This window comes from Podarcis cretensis (assembly GCF_951804945.1).
Source record: "Podarcis cretensis genome assembly, chromosome: 8".
In the NCBI taxonomy this organism is placed as follows: Eukaryota; Metazoa; Chordata; class Lepidosauria; order Squamata; family Lacertidae; genus Podarcis; species Podarcis cretensis.
The window spans coordinates 75429292-75450324 of record NC_137177.1 but is presented as its reverse complement, the minus strand read 5'-3'; the positions used below and the strand labels follow the sequence as shown (position 1 = coordinate 75450324).

Below are 21033 nucleotides of genomic sequence, written 5' to 3'. Positions count from 1 at the left end.
GAGTGAGTGAGTGAGAGAGAGAGAGAGAGAGAGAGAGAGAATGAATTTGAATTTAATTGTATAACTCCCAAAGTTTCATGGCAAAAGGAACTTAATTCATGTTCAGCTCACCCAGAAAGCATTGAAACAACTCAAAGGTTTTGGAATTTAGTTCAGTGAATTAGTTAATCTGAATTAATTCTTTCCAAGTCCTGGCAGAATGCCAGCCAACCAGCCAGCCATGCACCCTTCCAAGATATTCCATTCCATTACCCCTTCCATAGGAGCCAACTCTATAAAATATTTGAGGGGGCCTGGCCCCCACAAAATTGATGGCCATTGCCATTCAAATGGTGTGCATGTGCTGTGTCTTGCGATCAATTATGCAGGGCAGGGCTTACCTAGGAGCTCCCAATATTTCATTTAAGTTGGCACCCCTGCCCCTTTCCTCTCCCCTTGCCATTCCCCACCCAACATACAGGTTCTCACAGTCAGGGGAGGTAAGAGATTATGCCTACCACCACCTGGACTGCCTGAGACAAATCTCCAAAGGAAGTGGAGAGAACTAGACTTCCACTTGTTTTAAATTGTGCTAATGGAAATGGGGGAGTTCTTGCCCATTGGCCTAGTATTGTCTGTACGTGTGCTGGGCTCGGGGGTAACCCGAGCAATGTGGTCCAGGTCCCGTCCCAAATCCAAGGGTTCCACGAGGAGTCAGTCCAACAGGGCCAAGGCAGGACACGAGGCAGGAAACCTGGCAAGGTCAAGCACAGGATCACAGGCAGGTTCTGGCAAACAGCAACGTTGGTCCCGCAACCTGGGGCGGGGTCCAGCAGCCTTTTATCTCTGTCGGGCTAACGGCCAGTCCTGATCCCCCAGTGACTCACCTCCCTGTCTCGCCCGAAGGCAAGCACTCCTCCTGTGAGTGCCTAGGTCTTTCCTTCTCTCAGACCTCAGTCTCTGCAGCTCGGGAGATGTTGGTGGGTTACTAGACCCAGAGGCTGCCTCAGCCTCTTCTGACCCAACTGGTAGTGGAGCAGCTGTAAGTGATTGCCCGGCTGGAGGCAACGAGGTAATCCTCACATCTGGAGCCAGGGCAGGCTCAGGCCCCTGACTCGGCCCAGCTGGTGCTTGTTGCAGGGGAACCTGTGCAGACTGGGGCTCTTCAGAATCAGGCCCCAGACTAGGTTTAGCTGCCGCCTGAGGCAAAGGATCCGGTGTGGACTGAGACTCCTCTGGCTCCGAGTCCAAGCCCGAGTCCCAGGCCATCACAGTATGTCTAGCACTAAGGAGAGCAGCCCAGTGACTGGACCAAAAGGTGGCTCTACCATGTTTGTAGGACTCTATGCCAGGAAACTCATTGCCCTGTGAGTGTTCCTGCACTATGATTCCCATCATTCCTTACCATTTGCTATGCTGGGACTGGTGAGAGTTGGTGCCCAGCAACATCTAGACCAGGGTTGGAGAATCCATGGCCTTCTGAGCCTTGCTGGACTCCAATTCCCATCATTTCCTTACCATTGGCTATGCTGACTGGGACTGATGGGAGTTGGAGAAGTTGGAATAAGCTTTTAAAAAAGGATGGTGGCAGAGTTCAACTTCACCCAGTTTGGGGAATAAGTTTAAAAGGGGGCAGAGATGACACAAAGAACACTGCAGTGTCAATCTCACAATATTGTGTGATGCCAAATGAAGAGAGACCCACCTCTAGGCTTGTGTCTAACCGATCACTAAAGCACTTTCCTGAATGGCTGTTGATGACTGGTGGCTACTAGCTCTTGCACACACCCCACTCCATTGGTGGGCGGAGGCTCGCGAGAAACTGTCTGGAGAGTTTGAATGTAACCAATGAAGGAGAAAAAAAGCCTGAGTTTTGCAGAAAGCAGGTTTTATGAAGGATAGATCATTAGCCACAGCAGCTAAATAGAAATTCCATTTGAAAAGGTAGTGCACTGTTGTCCAAATGCCATATGTTGTGACAGACTAAGGGAGGACTGATGCCTTCTTGTAGCTGTGCTTAGAAACAGGATGCTGGATTATATGAGCATTTGGTCTGATCCAGAAGGGTTCTTTTTGCAAGGAACAATGTATTATGCTGCCTGGGGTGTTGGTGATACTCTTCTCAAGACATTCACTGCATACCTGATCACCCAACTTTAGCTTATTCATCCATAATCACAAACAGATATTACCCAAACATCACCAGGCTTCAGTACTTACTTTTCACAAGGAAACTGGCCCCTAGGTTTTCCTTCCGCTGAGGGAAGTTGGTGGAACCAAAAAACAATATATTTTCTCTTCTCGCTCTCCCCCACCCCTTTTTCTTTCTTCCCCCCAGAGTCAGGGAGAAGCTTAAAGGGAAGTTGCAAAGTTCAGTCCTTTGGAGCATGTTGCTCCGAAAGAAAAGGAGAAGGGAACCAAAGCTGTCCACCATGACCCCATGAATGAAACAGATGTAGGCTCTTTTTACAAGAGCCCCTTTGGTTTCTCCAAACACATATTTGCTGACTTCTCACAGGCTTGAAAACACATTTGAAAAGGCGGCAGAGATAAAAAGGGAGAGAGAGGCAAATGGCGATGTCCAGATTTAACACAAGCCAAAGCTCCATTCTCCAGACGCACTCCTGGATGGAGAGGCCCTTTTCACCAGGTCCCCAGTTAATTTGTGGGTGAATAATAGGAGTGGGGACGGCGCAATCTGCACGCAGAAGGCAGAAAACAGTCAATTACATCTGTATTAAGGCGGCCTTGGAAAGAAAATCTCCTTACACGGCCCTTCCACAGATACTGTTCTTAATTATATTTGCTAAGGGGCAGAATGTGTTCTTCCGGCATGTGAAGGAATTCAGGGGTGGGGGGATCTAACGTTAAGGACCCGGACGTGCCCATGCACTGAACAAAAGGGGAAAACATTCCTCTGTGTTGGCTTGCCAATTTGTCCGACGTTGCAATCTGCAGTATAAGTCCTAGGACGCAAAGCTCAGTTAATCCACTGAAGTGAGTGGGAGCAGTGCAGGAGAGCTCTGAGGTGCTGTTGACCAGGAGGCATTGGCAAATCGCTACTTCTGAATCTAATCTACCCTGCAGGGTTGCTGTGAGTCGGAAGGGGCGAATCCATCATTTCCATTGCTAGTTTCCCCCCAATCGTACACTCAGTTCTCTTCAGTTTAAGTTCAGTTCTCCCCATTTCCACACCAGTTTGCTTTTTTATATATATAAACGAAATAAGCTCTCCTGACAATTTATCAGCAGTTTAGTGAAAATTTCTGCTAACACATACATTTTTGTATGCATTACATAGAATTTTTGCAAAGCATTTCCCCCCAATATAGTGCATTTTATAGGTTATTTTCATGAATTTATGCATTATTTTGTATTTTGGTATATGCATTCCTTTACTCATTACTTGGCATACTTGCACTGCAAAGTTTGGAGAAGTGTAAATTTCAAAACATGGCTGGGTTTGGGTTTGTGTATTCTTTTGAAAAGTGTGAATTAGGTAAATTGACCCTTCAAATACAAACTGAATATACTTTCTCATCCATCTCTAGTTATCAGGCTATAATCCTGTATGCCTGTACCCAGGAGTAAGTCCCAGTCAACACAGCGGGACTTCCTTTCAACTCAAGTACACATAAATACAATTGGACTGCAACCCCACTCCTCTGAACTCCTTGGAGAAAGAACTGAGAAAATTGTAGCTGGAACAGTGCATACTCTATGCTTAAAAAATAAATTAAAAAATCTGTCATTCTGTTCCCATGAAAGGCTGACTAATCAGCCTTGTATAGCTTGTGCAAAAGTGACCACTGCCCACATTATTTTGCATAATTCATGCTGCAATATTGACTCTTGCATCATTTCTCCCAGTTTTTCAAGGGATCAAGGGACTGTGCAATCTTGCTTTAAAAAATATATACATCCAAGCATGGGGTAGTTTCTGCACTGTGTGGCTCACACTGTGTGGTTCTTTATGACTACATTTTCAAGGATGTTAGACTGACCTTCTTGATGAGGATCAGAGCTCTTCTGCAAAACCCTAGAAGCATAAGAAGCTGCCTTAAACCAGGCCAAACCCTCGGTCCATGTAGCTCAGAATTTGTGGACATCCGATGAAACGGAATGTTGGGAGATTCCGGAGAAGTGAAAAAGAAGTACTTCTTCACACAGCACATAGTTAAACTGCGGAACTCACCCCCACAGGAGGGCTTGGATGGCTTTGAAAGAGGATTGGGCAAATACATGGAGGATAAGGCTATCAGTGGCTACTAGCCATGATGGCTATGCTCTGTCTCTACATTCAGAGGCAGTAATGCTTCTGAATATCAGTTGCTGGGAATTTTGGAAGGGGGGAGCGCTCTTCTGCTTGGGTCCTGCTTGTGGGCTTCCTATTGGGAACATCTGGCTGGCCACTGTGAGAACAGGATGCTGGACCAGATGGGCCCCCTTTGGCCTGATCCAGCAGTCTCTTCTTAAATCCCTATGTCTGCGTTGACTGGCAGTGGATTTCAGACGAGAGTGAAGTCCACCTCAGCCTGACTGAATCAAAGACCTTCTGCATGCAGAGCTGATTCTCTGTCACTGAGCTATGCCCTTTTAGAAGGCCTATGGGCTGCCAGGTTAGCATTGCAGACCTGCGTTGCTGCTGCTGTCCGCTGGTTGATTTTAATCCACTTTATTGTTACTTCCGTCATTTTGTTTGGTTGGGAGCCTCCTCGCGGTATGGAAAGGCAGAATATAAAATGCTTCACATTCTGTTCTGTTTTTTTTGTTTTGTTTTGCTTTACTCATTTGCTGTAAGCCACACAGAGAACTTGATGTTATGAGATAGCATACAAACGCTACAAGCAAGATAATAAAAATAAGTATCTGGCTGGCAGCTGTGGGAAAGAGGAGCTGGACTAGATTGGCCTTTGGTCTGATTCAGAAGAGCATCTTTGATTAAAGAACAGGATCATCATCATCATCATCATCATCAGTTCCATACCACCCTTCAGCTGAAGATCACAGGGTGGTTCATAATATAAAAACACAAAAATTCATACCATAGTAACTACCAAAAACAATACCCTGCCCCAGTTTAAAAGGCCATAGATTGTTTAATTAATCAAAGGCTTGGGAGAAGAGGAACATTTTTGCCTGGTGCCTAAATACATGTAATGAAGGCGCCAGGCATGCCTCCCTGGTCAAAGTATTCTACAAACAGGAAGCCACCACAGAAAAGACCTGTTCTCATGTTGCCACCCTCCAGACTTCTCGTGGAGGGGGCACACAAAGATGGGCCTCAAATGATGATTGCAGGGTCCAGGTTGATTCATATGGGGAGAGGTGGTCCTTGAGTTATTGCAGTCCTCAGCTGTTTAAGGTTTTGCAAGTCGAAACCAGCACTTTGAATTGGGCCCGGAAACTAATTGACAGCCAGTGCAGTCAGGCCAAGATTTGCATTATATGCTCAAACTGTCTTGCCCCAGTGAGCAGCCTGGCTGCCAAATTCTGCACCAGCTGAAGTTTCCAAAATGTCTTCAGAGAGAGCCCCATGCACAATGCATTGCAGTAATCTAACCTAGAGGTTACCAGTTCATAGACAATAGAAATTAGATTATCCCTGCACAGGTGGGGGTGCAGTTGGGCCACCAGTTGAAGCTGATGGAAGGCATTCCGCACCACTGAGGCCATTTGAGCCATAGGAAGTTGGTTTACACTAAGTCATACTATTGGTCCATCTAGTTCAGTGTTGTCCATGCTGACTGGCAGTGGCTCTCCAGGTTTTCAGGCTTGGAACATTCCCAGCCCTATCTTTAGATGCTGAGGCATGTTTTGCATAGAGACTCTACCACTGAGCTATGGTCCTTCCCTTAAGACACAGGAACATGGGAATCTGCCTTATCCCAAATCAGACCCATGGCCTATCTAGCTCTGTATTGTCCACTCTGACTGGCAGCAGCTATCCAGGGTTTCAGATGGGGAACACTCCAAGTCCCATCTGCCAGGAATCGAACCTTGGGACTTTCTCCATACAAAGCAGATGCTCTTCCACTAAGTGACAGTTCTTATTTTAGAAATCAATTAGGTTATTACTGTAATTAGCAACTTAATGTATCCTCACCTATACTTCTGGAATTGAGGAGCACAAAGGGTTTGCAAGGTAGACCACCATTTACCAAGTGGTAATAATGGAGCTTGGTGTGGTTGTCAGTTGTCGGCTAACATCCTCCCAAAAGCTGGTGAGTCGTTTGACTGTTCCTTCTCTAATGAGATGTTGGAAGAGTGATAGCTGTCTCTTTGCCACTTCAGCAAACCACTGCCTTGCCAAGCAGTTGGTTACGTGACTCCCATGGTCTTCTGTAGCCAGCCCTTTCCACATTTCTCATTCTGTGGAGCTGACATGACTCCTAATGCTCTGATCTATTGAGAAATCAAGTATTGCTAACTTAATTAACTCGGATGGTTCCTCCCTCTTCATTCCCCCCCTTCCCCGCCACCACGGTCTTCATTCAAGAGCCCTCAAACTTCTATGTTACCCAAACACCCATTGCAAATATCCATAGTGGTCACAGGGACTTTCATTTTTGCCTCCCTTAATCTTATTAAGTGCCTGTTCCCATACCTGAAGCTTTTTATTTTTTCTTTAAAAAGCATCAATTATATTGGTTCTGGCTCCGAAACGATTTATCATCTTGTCATCTGTTGTCAAGCAGGCCGTATGACCCCTGTGTTTTGTTTGAACCTGCCTAACATTACGGCCTCTTTTTCTTTGGAATCTATGGCTTTTTCTCTCTTCCCCCCGCCCCTCTCCTCCCTTTCCCCCCTTTTCACTAGGGCTGTTCATGAGGTTGGCCTAATCAGATTAGCTCAACCCAGACACAGCAAAGGTAATTTATTCTCCCCTTTAAAAAAAAAAAAAAAAAGGCTTGGCCGTTTTCCTCCTGCCTCCCCGCCCCCAAAAAACTTTTTGTAAACTTTTCTCATCTCGGGTGAAAATCTTTTGTAAGCTGTATCAAATGAACTCTTGAAAGAGACCCACGCTTCTCCTCAAAGGGGACCTGTTAGAATGGGTCACTAGGCCAAAACAGTGGGGTACCTCCTTTCCCTTTCAAGCCGGCCATTCAGGCAGCAGGAGCCTGGACCAGCTTATGGAGAAAGACCAGATCGAATCCCTAAATCGCTGGAACATTTAATTTGGTTCCTAAACTAAATGTTCTGAAAAAAGTCCATCTTGTTTACAACCCTAATGAGATAACACTTTTTTGATGGTTTGTTGGGAGAAGGAAACAGCTATACTCTGTTCTTTCTCTCCAGCTATACTTAACCAGCAATCCAATTCATTGTGTGTGTATATGTACCATTTTTAGCATGCACCACAATCTTTGACCCCTTTCCCCCACAACGCTCCTGTGAGGTAGGCTGCTGTTGCAGTTTTCCTCTTTGGAGGGGGGGAACCAAACCTAGAAGATATAGACCCACCTAGATACAAAGAAATTAGAATAAAGTAAATGTAAACATAATATATTTCCATCACATAGGTATGAAAGATTTAAAAAAAAAAACTTTGAAGGTATAATTATAGCAAACAGTTTCCTGTGGTTTCACAACTTTGCAATACAGACTACAGTGTACAGTATCATATAAATATGTCCCAAAATGTCTATCAGTGCTGGCTGAATATTTATTTCAAATGCTGATTGTACCATAGAAATGAAATATGAAAAGTATGATGTCATACAGGTTCAGGGCAGGATTAGACAACACAAGGGGGAAAATACTTTTTTTATATTCATTATTAGTGCATCAGGCACAGCAACCACTAAAGGCTATAAAGAGGGGAAACCCATATTTTTCTGACATCTTGATCCTGTGAATTCTCCTTCCTTGCACAAAGAAGTACAACCAAATCCTGTGCAGAGAATTCTGATGAAAACAGAAATTCATTCATTCATTCATATTCATAATTGTATTCATATGCCACTTCGCTACAAAAGAACTCATGCTCAAAGTGGCTCACGACAAAGAAAATAGGAATGCATTTCAAAAACCAAAAACAGTGCAAAAACAATTTCATAATAATGTCATGAAACAACAATAACAACTTTTTTTAAAAAAAGCAACACCACCAAAACATTTCTGTACTTTAAATATAATAAGATTATGTTGGCACCTTCTGGCAACAGCAAAACTAATAAGGGAGCTTGACTGTTCCACTTTGGTCTTAGAAACACCCCTCCCAAAATGATGTTGCTAGCAGCCCTTCTCCTGCAGCAAATTGGCTTCCACAGGCATGATGTAGGGTAGCTGGAAACACCTCTCCCATGATTCCCAGAACTGGGAAATGATGTTTATCCTTCACAGAACTATAATTCCCATCACCCTGAAATAAAGTTCCTGGGATTCTTGGGGGGGAGCCATATGTTTTGAATGTGCTTTACATGTGTGGTGTGGATGCGATCGATGACTAGACGGTGAGCTATCTCCGATTCTTCCACTGCCCCAGGGCAGGTAAACACTCGCGTGTGTTTTTAATTGTTATTGCCCATTCCAGGAAAAAAGAGTGCGAGGCTGGGATATGCTTAAAGCATTGCAGATATATTCTCTTTTCATCTCTCCCTCCTGCCTCTTCTTATAAAGAATTCATGCTGACCAATTTAAAGACTGAGGGCTCCTGCAAACCGAAAGATAAGATTATCAATGCACACGTCACTTCTGGGATTCACTCGTTATCACAAGTAGTACTGGATGAAATAACTTTTGAAGAAAGGTTGCAATAAATGCATAGAGAATAGGTCTTTATCAATGGCTGCAGGCCATGAAAACTGAATGAAACATCCAAATCCAGAGGCAATGCGTCTCTGAATGTCAAATGGTCGGGATAAACAGTCTGTAAGATATTGGATGTAGGAAAAAAGATGATTGGAACAACACAGGTACCTGCCTTATACTGGGTCAAACCATTAGTCCATCTAGTTCAGTTTTGCCTACACTGACTGGCAGCAGCTCTCCAGGGGTCCAAACAAGACCTTTCCCCAGCCATACCTGGTGGTGCCTGAGATTGACTCTGGAACTTTCTGCATGCAAGGCCTATGCTCTGTCACTGAGCTATGGTCCTTCCCTAGGATTAGGAGAAGTTCCTTCCAGTGGAGAAAAATTGCCTTATTTCCCTTGCCCCCCTGCATAGTGGGAATATCTTTCCATCACATGGGATGGACTGGAGAGGCAGAAGTCATAGCTGAGTGGTTAAGCACATGTTTTGCATCCTGAACGTCCCAGGTTTAAAGGTAAAGGTAAAGGTACCCCTGCCCGTATGGCCCAGTCTTGACAGACTCTGGGGTTGTGCGCCCATCTCACTTAAGAGGCCAGGGGCCAGCGCTGTCCGGAGACACTTCCGGGTCACGTGGCCAGCGTGACATCGCTGCTCTGGCGAGCCAGAGCCGCACACGGAAACGCCGTTTACCTTCCCGCTGGTAAGCGGTCCCTATTTATCTACTTGCACCCGGAGGTGCTTTCGAACTGCTAGGTTGGCAGGCGCTGGGACCGAGCAGCGGGAGCGCACCCCGCCGCAGGGATTCGAACCGCCGACCTTTCGATCGGCAAGCCCTAGGCGCTGAGGCTTTAACCCACAGCGCCACCTGCGTCCCAGGTTTAGTTCCCTAGCAACTCTCGATTTAGAAGGAAAGGGTCTTAAATAGCAGGTCTGAGGAAAACCTCTCTTGGTCACAGACCTCGAGAGAGGCTGCCAGTCAGAGCAGATGATAAGCTGGGCTGATAAGCTTGATTCACTAAAATGCAGCTTCAGACACATGGTCCCACAGGAGGCAGTGATAGCCACCACCTTAGATGGCTTTAAAAGAGGACTAGATAAATTTATGGAAGAGGAGGCTATAAGTGGCTATTGGCCACGATGGCTTTTTTCTGCCACAATCTGAGGCAGTGATGCTTCTGAATACCAGTTGCTGGAAACTGTATGCAAGTGGTCAGCTCATGCTTGCATACTTCTCATTGGCACCTGGTTGGCCACAGTTGCTGGATCAGATTGGACCACTGGCCTGATCCAACAGGCTCTTCTTATGTTCTTATGGAGAACCTTCATAACCTTTATACCTTATATTTTTTGGGGGGGGGGAGGGGGGCTCTAAAAAGTTTTGTGGTTGGCCCGACTGAAGACGAAACTAGATGGCCCTTTGTGCTGTTCAACAAGACCATTCTTACAGATAACGCAAGCTCAGCACTGTGACTGAAACTATGACTAAGTTTGGAAGCACGTAAAGTCAACAACGGTTCTGAACGGTTTCTACAGAAGAAAGAACAAGCCTGGTCAGCGACGAAGGAGAGTTTTGTTACCTTTTGTGTGCTGTTCAAGTCCAGACAAAAGCTGGAGAGGATTAACATGATGACGGGGGCCGACACACCTCCATTAGCATCAGCCAGGAAGGAAACCGGAGAAGTGTGCGAATTCCCCCACAGGGAATTATTCGCCACCATCATCACCGCAGTAAGACTGTGCCAGCCCAAACGGCATTGTTTAGAGATGGTGTAATGCTGGAGATCTTCTGTTTTCAATGGATGTCAACAGTAACTTTGATCAAGAGTACTGTATTAAAAAAAAAAAAATCAAAGCAACTTTGGATTATTTACTTACTGTTTTTAATGGCTCCAGTTAAAAGGGGCTGGGCAAATCCATCAATTTCAGTTTCTCATTTCTTAATTATTTATTTTATTTACTGAATTTATATCCCACCCTTCCTCCTCAAAGGAGACCAGGGGAGTAAACAGATATGTAATTCAAAAACAAAGCAAAATATTCTTTAAAAGTAACGATTGTTCTCCCCAATTTCCACATTAGTTTGCAATTTTTTTAAACAAAAGTTATGAAAATTCATCAGCATTTTAGTGTGATTTTCACCTAAGATATGCATTTTTACAAAGTGGTTTGCACTAATATAATGGATTTTTAAATGTTATTTTCACCAAAATATTCATCTATATGCACGCTTTCCCCTAATATAATGACACATTACTTGACGGAGAAGCTGCATTGCAAAATTCAGGAAGAGTGCAAATTTCAAATGAAGGCTGTATTTTGTTTTGTTTTTTCATATCTTGTTTGAGAAAGTATGTATTAGATAAGTTTGCTCAGGTCAGGGTCATGAAATGTGCATGAAAAATTAGAGTCAATCCATGCCATAGTTTTATGGCTTCCCCCAAAGAATAACGGGAACTATAGTTTACCCCTCACAGAGCCACAGTTTCCAGAGCCCTTAACAAACTACAGTTCCCATTATTCTTTGAGGGAAGTGTAGTGTGGATGTGTATTGGTGGTGATGGTTTTTTTAAAAAATACATTAATATAAGTCACATTGTCTTGTCCATATGGAATCATTAAGTTTTTAAGATGGTGGACGAAAGCCTAGATGCCAGCTTGCTCAGAGGCTTGATGAGGGCAGTGGGCCAGGCAGAGAGCTGGCAAGCTGACACAGTTCAGCACATTCAGCCACTGAATTATAGAGCCTTTAAAACAGGGATATCCAACTCCTACAGGTGTTGTTGGGCTCCACTGCCATTGGCCATGCTGACTGGGGCAGATGGGCGTTGAATCCAACACTTGGAGGGCACCATATTGGCTACCCTCCTTTTAAGATTAAGAAACCTTCATAAAAGTTCTCAAAACTTTCAAATAAGTTCTCTTTTCATGTTAATAAACTCAACAGCAAAATCCTTTTTTTTAAAAAAAAAGACTTTTGACTTTTTCTTGCTTTTTAAAGAACAGGAAAAACTTCCCAAGAAGCTGTCTTCCTCATCATTTCTCTCCTCAATATCTTTCTCCATCATCTTTTTTTTGCCAATCCCATTATCTGTTAATTATGACTTCTTTTTTTAAATGAAGCAAGACAAAGACCACTTTTGTCACTCACACAAATGGCTGCTGCAATTGCTCTGATGCGACTGAAGAAGTGGCCCAGACAGAAGGGAAACAGTTTCTCAAGCCTGTTATCAAACCCCTTTATTGCCCCCCTCCCCACTGCCATGATGCTACTCAGTAAATAATTAATATGATAGCTTAATTGTAGATGCCACACCACATGGCTGTAACGGAAACCCAGAAGAAGAAGAAGAAGCCCGGGAAACAGAGCCTGGATTCTGCTGACAAAGGACAGGCACGTTAGAAAGGGAACTAACGGCTCATAGCTGCTTAAAGTTACCCGAAAGAGTTTTGCAAGCATCCCTCCTAATGCATCCCATGTGAATGCAACTCTCTCAAGCCGGATGGCAAGGGCAAACATCATGGGAGGTGCTGCTGCAGCAGCTTCCTTTGCAGGCAGAAGGCTCCAGATTCATAGGAAGCTGCTTTATCACCCAGGAGCGCAGTGGCAAATTCCAAACACAGGGTCCCTGCAGGATACCAGACCTCCTCCTGGCCATGCTCCCTTCTAAGAATATGCAACCTGAGATTATACAATTGTCTTATAGTTAAACAGTAATTATAATTAGGGATGCATTGCAACAATCAGTGCAGATCTCCATGCACTGCCTTTCAGTGAGATTTTCTGTAGATGGGCAAATGAACTAGAGTGCTGCAAGGAGTGCTTCTTTCGGTGTGACTTAAGTTGTGTTTTCCATTGCACATAACAAAACTTGCATGTCTTGAAACTGAAGCCCCTTGTGTTCTCTTAAACGGGCAGAGAGACGAATGCAAATGCTATCTCCCTGCAAGCTTCTGTTGCAGATGCTCACCCCTGCCTCTATCCTCCATCCAGGCAAGCAAGAGGCACTAATGGAGGTCAAGGCCAGGTTAAAAAAACAACAACTCAAGGAGGGTGTGAAGTAGGGCAGGTGAGAAGTGTGTCTGAGGACAGAATGCAGCCAGAGAAGAGTCCCAAGAACAAGACAGAAAAGCATTTGGCTCCTACGCCTGAGGTGCCCTTCCCTGGTTTAAATCTCTACAAGCTGATTAAGTACCCTCGGGCAAATCTTCATCTCCTCCACTTGTTTGAAATATGAAGATTACACTCACTACTGTTCCACCTTGCAAGATGGTTGTAAAAATGCAAGGTAAGAGCTTTGATCCCACGAAACTGCAAAACGATGCTATGATTCTATGAAGACAAATGCCAAGTCAGGAAGCTCAGTCCGCCAGGCTCCTGCAACCCCTGGAAAGCTGCTAGTCTGACTCAGTGGGATGGTGTGACTCAGTATAAGACAGCTTCCTCTCTTCCTGTGGGTCTCAGCGGCTACAGCAGCAGAAAAAGACCACAGTGTTCTGGGGCAAGGCATTAGTGGCCAGCTCTTTTTAAGGGCAGAGGCGCTGTTTCCACAATTGCTCCAGAACAGCTGCAAATTTGACAGGCTCATCTTTCTCCATTGTATGTAATGCTCTGGAGGTGCCCCTGGAGGCTAGGGTCTCGGTCCAGGAGGTGAAAGCCTGTTACTAAAACCCACAAGAGTGTGGGGTTCCATGTGCAGCACAGTCTCAACAAGGTCACGCATACAGAATCAGCCTTATGTTTGCTGGCCTCCTAAACCAGACTCTAACCGTTGCTCATCTTAGAGAAGGAGCAGCAGGGATTGCATACTCAAAAGGCACAAGTAGATCAGCAACTCTGCACCTGTAGATTCATGCTGTCATTGCTCTTCAGCCTGGACCTCTTAGCTTTAGATGTTGGCACTTTCAAAGATGCTCTACCTTCTCCTCTGACAGTACCAAAGGCTCTTCATCAGTTATCAATCCACAGAGTCAATAAGGGCAGGGCCGTCCCATCCATGAGGTAGACTGAGGTGGCTTCCTCGGGCTGCAGAATCCAAGGGACGGGCATGCCCTTTACCTCCACCGGAGAAGCAAGGAGAAGCGGCTGCAGCAACTTCCAGCTTCTGGTGAAATTTTGCAAGGGCTGTGTGAGATTACGTGGAGGCCTCTGCATGATCTCATGATGAATCTTGGTTGAACCTAGAAGCTGAAGCCACACAACCCCAGTAAAGACTTTGGCAGGGGTGGCAAGGAGGGGGGCAAGTGGCACACACGCAGGGCAGCACTGTCCCATTTTGCCTCAGGCGGTGGAATGGGATGGGCTGCCCCTGCTCAAAGGGAACCTCAGCATTGGATTCAGGGGATGCTGGACCTGTTGAGTGTCTGGTCCATTCTCTAATGACTCAGCAACTGTATTCAGGGCTGGGAAAAGCTTCCCTGGTGAATTTCTGCCCAAGAGATGCTGTCAAAAAGTGCACAGGAGCCCCAGACAGGAAACACAACACCAAGCCAAATGAAATGGATGTGTGAAACTCTTTCCCTCCTCCTTAGCAGAGATTTAATCAGTTAATGGATCAATTAAAAGCCTTTGTTGATTAAACCATTAAGGTCAATTTTCATTGCTGAGGGTCGGTTTTAATTGGTGGGGCTGCAAAGGAGAGAATATCTGATAACATGTTGAGGCTGTCTTCTGCCAGTGTTACCTGTAACCGAGAATGAATTGTGGTTGGCGGGGGAGGAGGGAATCTGAAGGATAGTCTCCCTACAATGCAGGTATGCACATTTTGTTTGCTAAACTGTGTGCTTGCATATATTTCCTTCAATATCTCTCCCTCAGTGGGGGGTGGGGTGGTACCTGTATTGAAGTTTCAGTGATATGCAAAGATGTTTCTTTTTTAAAAACAACAACAATGAATCAGTTCATTGTTTAAAAGCGGATGATTCATCAGCTCAAAATCCTTTAATTGGTCAATAGTCTGAGAGATTCTGAGCCAATAATCTACAAATTGTATGCAGAAAGTGGCATCACACAGAGGGGAGGAGGGAGAGGGAGGGAGATAAAGGAGGACGCACAGAAAAGGTTCATTGTATGGGTTGGGGTAAAAAGGAGTGTTTTCTCACATTTCTGAGAGCAAAAGAGTGGTCTATTTTTCAGTAAATCTCCCATATTAAGGCCTTTGGGGGATTCAATGTTATTGCTTCCCCTGTGGCTCAGATGTGGGGCTCATATCCACCAGCAACCATGCATTCAGTATTGTGTACCCAAATTTCACGAAACTCCCTTTTGCAGGAGACCAGACAGCGCCCCCCCCCACTGTAGCACCTACTGAATACTTTTTATTTATTATTCCAGCAGGCATTTTAACTGAATTTTGTTGTATTTACTTTAACTGATTCTATTTTTCATTGTATTTTTTTGGACATTGCCCAGAGATTATAATAATTAAGCAGGATAGAAATTGTCATAATAAGATAAAATAACATAAAGCTTAACACAAGCTGACAGTGTGATTCAGCAGCAAAAAAACCCTAATGCAATTCTCGGCTGCATCAACAGAAGCATAGTATCCAGATCAAGGGATGTAATAGTACCGCTCTCTAATCAGACCACACCTGGAGTACAGTGCCCAGTTCTGGGCACCACAGTTTAAGAAGGATATTGACAAGCAGAAATGTGTGCAGAGGAAGGTGACAAAGAAGATGATAAAGGGCCTGGAAATAATGAGGAATGGGTGAGGGATTTAGCCTGGAGAAGACATGACTGAGATGATATGATAGCCCTCTTGAAATATCTGAAAGGCTATCAACATAGGAAGATGGAGCAAGCTTGTTTTCTTCCTGCTCTGGAAGGTAAGACCCAAACCAATGGATTCAGATGGCAAGAAAGGAGATGCTGACTAAACATTAGCTGGAACTTTCTTACTGTTGAAGCAGTTGGGCAGTGAAACAGACCCTTTCGGAGGGTGGTGGAGTCTCCAGCATTGGAGAGTTCTTAAACAAAAGTTGGGTGGCTGTCATTGCAGGGGATTATGCATGGAATACCTACCGACTCTACAATTCTATGCTTCTGTATATTTCCTCTGAAGTTCAATCCTGTTTATTTTGTTGGTGTTAATATTAAAGCAAGCAGGTGTGTATTTAGAGGAGGGCATCATCTCTGCATTACCCCCACTGGGTTGGCTTTCCTTCTTTCCAATGAGCCCCAATAAGGGACTGGTGAATCTGCCTTGTCTTTGAATGGATCAGACAATCACTCCCACTGCAGAGATGCCAGAGAATTATCTGCTGCCCATTGCATTGCTCTAGGCCAGGGGTCTGCAAACTTTTTCAGCAGGGGTCCAGTCCACTGTCCCTCAGACCTTGTGGGGGGCCAGACTATATTTTTTGGGGGGGAAATATGAACGAATTCCTATGCCCCACAAATAGCCCAGAGATGCATTTTAAATAAAAGCACACATTCTACTCATGTAAAAACACGCAGACTCCTGGACCGTCCGCGGGCCGGATTTAGAAGGTGATTGTGCCGGATCTGGCCCCCGGGCCTTAGTTTGCCTACCCATGCTCTAGGCTTCCTTCTTTCCACAGCAACTGCCTTATACAATACTACTTGTCCACTTGGCCCAGTATTACCTACTGGGTAACTATCAGTGGTCTTAGTCAAAGGAGTGTCTTTCCCATCACTTCCTACTTGGTCTTTTTAACTGGAGGTGCCAGGGATTGAACCTGGGACCCTCAGCATGCAAAGTATTTGTTGTTGTTAGGACATTTATATACTGCTTGATTACTCACATTTCTAAGTAATGTACATAAAAGCAACCCACAGAAAAAGAGGACAATAAAACAATCAAAAGATATTGTAAAAATTGAACATTTCCTTATTTATCAATCTATAATAAAAGTATCAGGGCAGGGTACAGCAATGTGAACATTTTAAAAACAATGCAAAATAATTATTAGAATGACTCAAGGAAAAAACCAACAGCTGTACAAGCCCGTTCTTGCTATTTACATTTGTCAGTTGCTTTATGTAAAATTCTCCAAGCGACTTAATACGATAGCAAATAAAAGTAATGTAAAACCAGAAAAAATAAGACAATGAACAATTTTATTTTATGTATTTTACAAGATTTATATACTGCTTGTAATCAAGCCTCAAAGCGGTGTACAAGAAGAATAAAACAATAAAATTACCTGTTAAAAAAACAGTTAACAGCAACTACTTATTCAAAACAGTTTAAAAATAATTAAAATAAACAATAAGCTAACAAACAGGTTAAAATGCATGTCAGTATTCTATATGTCTGGTTCAGCTGGCCTAAACAAAAATGTTTCAAGCATGCACCTAAAAGGCCACAGCAAAGGCATTTGCCTGTTGTCAATAGGCAAGGAGTTCCAAAGTAGGAGTGCTGCCACACTAAAAGACTGATTTCTTACAAATGTGGAATGGGCATTATTTGGCACCTGTCCCAATGCCAGTTTCACCAGGGGTGGACTTCAATAATATGGCAACCTGAACAGGGACAAAATTTGACACCCCCTCCCCTAAATATTTCTTATTTTCACAATAATTCCTTTGGGTACAGTTGCTTTTTAATGGATCTTCTCCGTAAGTACATGCATAAATATAGGTTGTTGTTGTTGTTGTTGTTTTGCACCCCCTCAGCTTGGTGCCCTGTCTAAAGGAACCGCCTGTACCATCCTAAATCCAGTGCTGGTTCCACTCATGCAAGGACGAGTCCCACCCACCCCACCATAGGGGGCAACTTAGTTAACCAAAGGCCTAAACAAACCAAAAAGTCTTAATGTGGCTCCTAAAGACTTGACAGTGATGTTACCCAGCACATCTCCCTGGGGAGAGCATTCTACAGATGGGGGGGGGGCACCACTGAAAATACCCGTTCTCATGTGGCCACCCTCCACACCTCCTTCAGATAGGCAGATGGAGATGGGCCTCTTTACCACTGAGCTACGGGCCCTTTGCTTAAACGTGTTTTTACATAGCAGACTCTTCTGAAGGTGGATAGTTTTCATGCTGTACACACACACTTTTTTGTGCAGGTGGGAGGGAAAGAGTGAAATATGCTTTTGCTTTTAGTTCCGTTCAGCTTTCAGAAGTCTGGGAAGCACTTTTCCGAGCGATTGAGACTAGGAGGTTCCTGTGCTAGGCGGGAGGGAGCTGATGGACGTGGCAAGAGCACTGGGAAAAAGGGGGAGGTTAAGACTCTAATGTGGTCAGTTTTATCTTGGCTTGGGTTGCTGATCATCATGGACAGGTACGGCCTGGCCCTTCCAGTAATGAACAAAGTTGAACTGGGAGATCGACCAATTCTGTTGTCTAATGAGCGAGTGGGGTTATGTGCTGGACACCCTGAAACTCACCTTTCATCTCTCTCTGACCCCACCCCTCCACTGAGCTAAGGGCAGCCCCCACTGGGACTCGGTCTCCCATCATGCACTTTTTCACATCACAGCTGCCTTTGAGCTGACCCCCCAGCACACAAGAGCAGGGATGTGGGCAAGTGAAAGTAATTGCCCAAACTGGAAAATTGGCCTGGGAGAAGGAGATCTTTGCTGGCTCACTCTCACTGTAGGATCTTTAATTACCAAGATGGGTCAAGACCCTTGGGCTTTTAACCAGTTGCGTTTAATCAGAAAGGACGGCTCCTTGGGATGTTGAGCTTGCCTCTGTCAACTTAGCATTTTGTCTGTGGCATCCCTCCTCCCCTCCTCCCTCTCCTCTCCAAGTGGTGGGAACCTCCAAGAGCATACGGCTTTTTGCAGAGCCAGGGCTCCTTTCAAAACCCACCTGTAAACATAAACATTCAGGATTTTTCAGTTTCGAGAAAAGGCGAGCGACAGGTGACATGATCCAAGTTTGTAAAGTTATGCGTGGCATGGAGTGAGTGGATAGAGAAAGGTTTTTTGCCTTCTTCCATCATGTTAGAATCTAGGGACATCCAATGAAGCTGAGGACAGATGAAAGAAAGTGCTTCCTCACACAGTGCATAGTTAATCTATGGAACTCTCTCCCACAGGAAACAGTGGTGGCCACCATCTTGAACGGCTTCAAGAGAGAATAAGACAAGTTAATGGAGAATACGGCTATTGTTGATGGTTACAAGCCATGACTCCATGGTTGGAGGCAGTAACTTTTCTGAATACCAGCTGCCACAGGAATGTAGAGGGCACTTGTGCTTGGGTCTTGTTAGAGGAATTCCCACAGGCATCTGGTTGGCCACTGTGAGAGCAGTTTGGCCAGTTTGGTTCTTGCAGCTCTGCATTTCTACCTTTCCTTTCTAAGGACATAAGGAAAACCTGCTGGGTGCCTCCAAACTGGACATCTTTAGTGGACTTAGGGCTTCTCCACACTTACCTGCCTGTTTCTTGCCCATCCAAACACCCCCACCAAAAGCCCCCCCCCATCTGCCTGTCGTCTGCGCAGCCAGAAAGCCAGAGAGTGCAAGTTAATTAAGAATCTACTTCTGTTTTCTTAGGAGACATCTCCTTTTGTTACCCGCTAAGGAGCCAGCTCGTTAGGGAGAATCAACAGCCCTTTGACCATCTGTCATCCGAGTATGTACCTGGCAGAAAGACCGGGGGTGGGTGGGGGAAACAGAAGCCCCAACCAGGGAGGGCTCCTAAGCCTCTGAAGTCTCAGCAAAGCAGACGATTCTTCCCACAATATAATTACCTCAGGTCTGCCAGAGAATGACAGATCTAGTGAGTGGAAAATAGAAGAATGTAATTAAAATCTCAGGGAGGAGGAGGGAGACACACACACACACACACACCCCTCACGCACATGGAGTGTGGGGGTGGGAAAAGAGAAAGGTATAGAGGCAGGGTGGGATAAAAAGGAAAGGGATACAAATTTACAGGAATCTGTTTGACTTGTGGAATTTGTAGCATTTAACAAGTACCGAAAAAAGTGCCAGCCTCTCTCCAAAGCACTCTTCTAACAAAATTGTCATCAAATTTAGATTGTCTTTTTTTTTCTTCTGTAAAATTTTGGGGTGGAGGAAGAGGCTGGCAGCCAGGATCACCCTCAGGAATGGTTGTAAGTAAGGAGGGCAGGCCTAATGCACCAGCCTCCACTGTGGATGGCCCCAGACAGCTTTGTCTTCCCCACACCTTGCTAGAGTTCCTCCAATTGCTGCCCTCCCAGCAGTTGCCGCCTGAGATGACTGCTTCAGCCTGCTTAATGGTAGGGCCGGCCTTTGGACAAAACCCTTTTATAGGATGCTCCCCTCCTCCCTAGCCTAGCTGCTGTTTCTGGTGAGGAAGCAAGACAGTGTTCATTTCTTCAATCACATGAAGCCAGGATACCTAAAATACTCTCTCACCCTTTTTATACCCAAAAAGGCCTTGGGCCGTTCGGCTCTGTCAGGATCTGGCATGGTAACCCCAGAGGTAAGAGGAGGAGAAGGAAGGAGGAAGGAAGAAAGCAGATACAGGAAGCAATCCCCTTGTGGCTGTAGATATCAAAGAGGGGGAAGCACACCTGCCCACTCTTCCCATTGCACCTTCTGCAGAGCTTGGAGCCTTGTCAGGGAGGGGGGAAGACATTGACCAGCCAGAGGGAGGGGCTGAACAGCAGAAGGGGGTGGCACACCTGGGAGCAGCAGGGCAGCAGACAGTAATAGAATAATAGGTAAAGGTAAAGGTACCTCTGACCGTTAGGTCCAGTCGTGGATGACTCTGGGGTTGCACGCTCATCTCACTCTATTGGCCGAAGGAGCCGGCGTTTGTCCACAGACAGCTTCTGGGTCATGTGGCTAGCATCTCTAAGCCCCTTCTGGCAAACCAGAGCAGCACACGGAAACGCCATTTACCTTCCCGCCGGAGCAGTACCTATTTATCTACTTGCACTTTGATGTGCTTTCGAACTGCTAGGTTGGCAGGACCTGGGACCGAACAACGGGAGCTCACCCTGTCGCAGGGATTCAAACCACTGACCTTCTGATCAGTAAGCCCTAGGCTCTGTGGTTTAGACCACAGCGCCACCCGCATTCCCAATAGAATAATAGAATCATATAATTGTAGAGTTGGAAGGGACCACAAGGCTCATCTAGTCCAACCCCCTGCAACCCAAGACCCTCTCATCGCCAAGAACCAGGTGCTGCCTTTGTAGGTGGGATCAGATAATACCCACCCAGATGGAGTACACCACCTTGTATTTAAAAGCTTGGTGGGAAGGGCATGTTAACTGCTGGGACATCTTTGTCACTTCTGTTCTGCTGCAAACCTCTTTCCTTGCTCACGTAGCTTGGAATCCTGACTTCTGGGCCCTGTGCTTGCTGCTGAGTCTATCCTGCAATTAG

General features: G+C 45.2%; 1 long non-coding RNA gene across 2 annotated transcripts in view; it reads left to right on the top strand.

The window, feature by feature from the left end:
- LOC307222256 overlaps positions 1-21033 on the top strand; it is a 142471-nt gene that overhangs the window by 64707 nt on the left and 56731 nt on the right. Inside the window, exon 7 of one of the 2 annotated variants that reach the window (XR_013841686.1) lies at positions 3531-3795. The exons of the other annotated variant lie outside the window; for it this stretch is intronic. This is a non-coding gene — a long non-coding RNA (uncharacterized lncRNA). Of the gene's footprint in view, positions 1-3530; positions 3796-21033 lie in introns of those variants that run through there. 2 annotated transcript variants of the gene reach the window in all.